This window comes from Amblyomma mixtum, unplaced genomic scaffold (genome assembly GCF_055824585.1).
Source record: "Amblyomma mixtum isolate Tamu unplaced genomic scaffold, ASM5582458v1 scaffold_43, whole genome shotgun sequence".
NCBI classification, from domain to species: domain Eukaryota; kingdom Metazoa; phylum Arthropoda; class Arachnida; order Ixodida; family Ixodidae; genus Amblyomma; species Amblyomma mixtum.
The window spans coordinates 190,166-195,278 of NW_028317740.1; the positions used below are offsets into that span (position 1 = coordinate 190,166).

At 49.3% G+C, this 5,113-nt stretch overlaps 1 pseudogene; it reads left to right on the top strand.

Moving 5' to 3' along the window:
- Positions 1–826: 826 nt before the first annotated feature.
- On the top strand, positions 827–4,061 carry LOC149324395 (TNF receptor-associated factor 6-like; annotated as a pseudogene).
- The last annotated feature ends 1,052 nt before the right edge of the window (positions 4,062–5,113 follow it).

The window sequence follows — 5,113 nt, forward strand, 5'->3', positions numbered from 1 at the left end:
TTGCAACATTTAGGAGCGAAAGAACAGGAATCTAACATGATTTGTTGCGCTGCTTCAGTTTTTGACGCCGTCGAGGTGTGACAAATGCGGCGTGAGGGTTGTAACAAGGGCAGTGCCCAGCACCGTGCTGAATACGTTTGTTTTTCTTATCTTTAGACAAGGAGGGAATGTGGCCCTATAGAACAATCACTGCAGAAATAGACGGCGAGTAGGCGCTCGCCTAACGGCTAATTGTTCGATAAGGCTGCAGGGGAGAATCATCGGCAGTGTTGCTAGCAGTTCTCGTTGTACCAGCAGTAATCCTTGTGCCCATAAAAGCAGCAAGTAGAGCACATGAAAGGACGAGTGAATAGCGAACAACAGGCAATAACTGGTTCGTTTTTGCTACCCCGTCATAACGTGACCTATGACTATGGGAATTACCTTTTAGTTGTTGCCAATAGATTACGGGTGTGTCTTGGAGTGTACGATGAGTCATCGTCAATGCGGACAAGGGAATTGACATTGTTTCCGTTAGGGTGTGTTGGACTGTAAGGAGAATCATCGTCATTGCGGGGAAGAAAACAAACATTGTTTCCGTTTAGGGGCGTCTTGGACTGTGCAAAGAATCATCGACAATGGAGACAAGATAATGGACATTGTTTCCGCTATCTACTGGCAGTAGAGAAAATGTAGCTCTAACGCTAGCATACCCAAGCATGATATCTTCGCGTTACTATGGCAACTGACGACATGTCTGTGCAGGCCTAACGGTGATACGCTCGATCAGGCGGCAAGTGAGAGCTATCATTTCTTCATTGCAAGAGTCGTGGCAGAGAACGCCGCCATGCCCGATCGGGGAGCCAAGGTGCTGCACCGATGGCGGGACCACATCGTTGGAGTCAACTGGCGACCAACGCGGCTCGCTGAGGATGTTCCGAAGTCACGTGTATGTGCGCTGTGCTTCGTTATTCCGAGGAAAACTGTCCAGCTTCCTTGCTCGCACTTCTTCTGCGACTCCTGCCACCGAACCATCTCCCAAGAAGGCGATGAAATCTGTCCCCTGGACTGGGAGGCCTTCGCCCAAGACGAGTGCAGTTAGAGCACGTACCCCTTGAGGAAAGCGCAAGCTGTGAAGGTGAGTATCAGAGATCATGCTTTAACGCCCACCTAATCGAGGAGTCCAAATTATGAAGTGAGATGTGTTGTAGTCGCTCCGTAAGTGCAAGGGGCCGTTTGCTGGAACGAATGGAAATGGGAAAATTTTCAGCGCTGTGTGATGTTTAAACTTTTAGAGCGCAGCTCTTTGGTGCCCGTTCCTGCGTTTCGCGGCGTCGCCGTTGTCCCTCGTGACCAGCTCCGCAGCCGGGGCAGCGCGCTGCTCTAGCAGCGCTGCGCGCTCTCCTGGCGCCATCTCCCGCACGCCCAAGCCGAAACGCATAGCCGCCGCCGTTCGCCACTGCGTGTACCCTCCCCCGCCCCCGCTCTCTTCCTCCGTGGCGGCGACCGCGCGATAGCGCGCTGAGCTCCCCGGTTGCCGAAGCGCCGGCTCGGCATCAGCGGATCACGGTGCGTGCATCCCAAGCCGAAACGCTGAGCCATGTTCACTTGACTCGCTAGCAGCGTCAGCGGCATCACTCAGTCGCTGCTCCCGCGACCTCCCGATAACTTAACTCTCTTCGCTCCTCCTCCAATGCCACCCCTGTGCGGCGGCAATCAGAGCTTCGGATCGATTGCGGCGGATCTCGATATGTGCACCGCCCGAGCCGAAACGCTTAACCGCCGCCTTTCGCCCCTGCGAACCGTTTGCCTACAAAAGTTGTTTATTCTCTGCCAGTTCTTTCTGAGCCATGAGCGAGGCAACAGGTGGAAGTCCTTCTGGACCACCTCGCGAAGTACTTACGCCGACCTCGTCTTTGAGAACCAGGCATTGGTGCAGCAAGTCGAGCATATATCCATCTATTTCTCCAACCACAAAGCTGCCTTCATGACAATCAAGAACTGTTAGTGTGTTAGACGTGTGTTTCTTGAAGAAGGAGTATGTGTGAAAAATAACAAGTTGTCTGTAATTGTAGTACATACATGTCTTGCTCGAATTCTTTGCCTCAATGTATCGAAAAGCTGAAACAACTAATGATCTGCCCTCAAATTTCGCATTAGGAAGTAACGCAATCGGCGGCAATTTTTTCTTGTGCCACTCGGGATTTATCTCGTAAGCGCCCTCATACGGTGACGGTACACATTAAGCGGCGAAGGCTTTGCTTGAAAAGTAAACAAGCTTTATGCCGCAACTCGTAACCTTGCAGTCGGATGTAGGCATAGAGGCCGCCGCACATGCATAGGGCATGACTTGCTATGCCATGCCATGATTCGGTTCCGCTGCCTCCGTGGTTGAAAGGTGTGAAGTTTAAAAGACAATGTTTTACCTTGCGTAAATTTTTTGCATTTTCAATTCCTGAGGATATATATCCTTCGGCCTAATTTTTTAACGTGAACATACTTTGGTAATAAACTATTTTTCCCTTTCTTTTCAAGGCTCACTGCTGGAATGAAGCGCATGGCTGCGAGTTTGTGGGTACAATGGAAGCCATCCTGGGGCACTACGAGACGGAATTCCAATTTCATGCAGTTGAATGTCCGCGGTGTGGTAAATAAGTCCTGCACAAAGGCATTGCGGACCACTACGCTGTTGGATGTAGAGGCAGTACTCAAGTATCGAGAACAAACCAAGATAACATACCTTCTCTTTATGACGTCAGAGCAGGTATAGAGGAATTAAAAGACATCATGAAAGATCCGTACAACGACCAGTTGGCCGCTCTTCTGAGAGAAGTGAAGCAGCTCAAGGAGCAATTTATGTACGATAGTGCTCGTTTGCAGGAAAGCATACGCTCGGTTGCTCAGTCTGGCGATAACATAAAGCGCAAGGTGACGGAAATAGGAGTCAACGTATCGTTGACACTTGCGCAAGTCCGCCAAACTCCCCGAAATTCTGAGGAAGAAAACAGTGGAGGCGTTCCTGGAAACGGAAACAGGAGAGTATCTATCCCGTGGCGCTTGGAAAAGATACTTATTCTCAGGAAGCTGGAAACATTGGCTGAGCATTCGCAAAACGCACTCGAACAGATACGAGAGATTGTTACTGCAGAGACACGCAAAAGACGCCTCTTACTTACTAATGAATTCTCACATTTCCCGGTTGCTACATTTCATAGTCTGAGGAACGCTGGATCACTATCTTCAGAAAACTTATCGCAGCCGGTTCTGTACCATGTGAGCCTGAAAAAAACTGGAGAAATCCTGAATAGTTGGAAGAAATTTCCCTTTAAGAAATGGGCGGAAGTCACAGTGTGGTACCGGAGAGACACGTATGTCCAGCTTCGCTTCTACACATTTCGTCCATCCGTTGGTTACTTGAAGCTAACCTTGACGTGCTCCGGGCTCCTGACGTCATCTCTCCTGCTGTCGCCTCGATGTGACGTGACAGTGCTGCACCAAGACCGCAGGAAGGATCGGGACATGGTGAAGACAGATATTACTTCACCTCCCTCAAGTGATGTGCATCTGGAATTTTCAACCGAACTTGAGCCACTGAGAGATGCGGGATTTCTCCATGACGGGGAACTGATCTTCCAGCTGTTCTTGCGTGATGAACCGACGGAGGAACGCGAGCGTCGCAAGCATGACCCTTTCCAATGTGGATCACGCTTTTGCTCCATGCACTCGTAGATTTAGGTAGCTCGACTTTCTAGCTCACCGCTAAGTTGGGGCTTTACTAGTTAAGATCTTTTGCGTCATGAACTAAGGCACCACAGTGATGATATAACCAACAATATTCATGCATTGTGTTTTGGCTGCTCAAATGCTAATTGAAATGACAGTAATTCAAAGCGGAGAAGCAGCTGCAAATTTTCTAAACTCAATGATGCTTCTCCTTTGGTGATTTGCTGCATGTGATTATCACAATAAAGCACTTTTCATATGCACATGAATTGAAATGCGATTACATTGTCTTATTTCCTCTTTGCTCGTTTTAATTTTTTTTACACACTGCAGTCCCACAGGGGTTATTGCAGGAGTGAGGATATAGTATACATGGTAAGCATTTGCGTGTATATGTCGATTCATGCATGCATACATCAATAATGTACAGGCGCCCAAATCTTTAGCTGGCTTGCGCGAGCGGCGACTTGGCTGTTCGTCAGCGCCATACGACGGAGCGAAGTTGGAAATAGGATGAGGCTAAGCGCATGCTCACAAAGCCCGCTCAGCTGGGGCCGTCGTCTGCTAGGCTGTTCCTTCTTAAGGACGTCACCCCTGCTTATCGCGTTTCGACGAGCAGGCAGCGTGAGTAGGCCAATGGTTTTGCTCGCATTTTACGCTCCGAAGAACAGCGTTGTAGCTACCAAGCGAGGAAATAAAACTGAAAGATAGGCCGAACACGCCCAATCATGCGATAAGCCGGAGAACATGGGTCGTTATCATTATGAATGGAGAACATGGGTCATTATCGTTATGAAAGGGTTATCACAAGCTCAGGCAACAATCTGCAAGTCTCCTTCTTTTGTTTTCCTGGTGAGGTAGCGAGGAGCATCTTCGACCCGGCCTTCGTCCCAGTAGGCACGTATGATTCTGCCCACTGAAGCCCCAGCCACTCCAGTTGCTTTAGAATCTCCTTCTGCGATGAGCCGCCCAATGACATCCCTATAATTCGGAGTCTTGTCGCTTGACATACACGGAGTGGCATCATGATAACTGTTCCGAACGGCTGCAGAGCAGCTTCACTTCAGTTTCACAGCGGCTTTTTAGTTTCGTCGCCACTCTGAAGCATAAAGCACGCAGAGTGTTGATAAGCGCCCTTCGTGCAGATGAAAAAAAAAAGCTTTCGCGTCAGCAAGTAACACATGAACGATATATGTTCTCCGGCTTATCGCATGATTGGGAGTGTTCGGCCTATCTTTCAGTTTTATTTCCTCGCTTGGTTGCTACAACGCTGTTCTTCGGAACGTAAAATGCGAGCAAAACCATTCGTCTACTCACGCTGCCTGCTCGTCGAAACGCGATAATCAGGGGTGACGTCCTTAAGAAGGAACAGCCTGGCAGACGACAGGCCCAGCCGAGCGTGCTTTGTGAG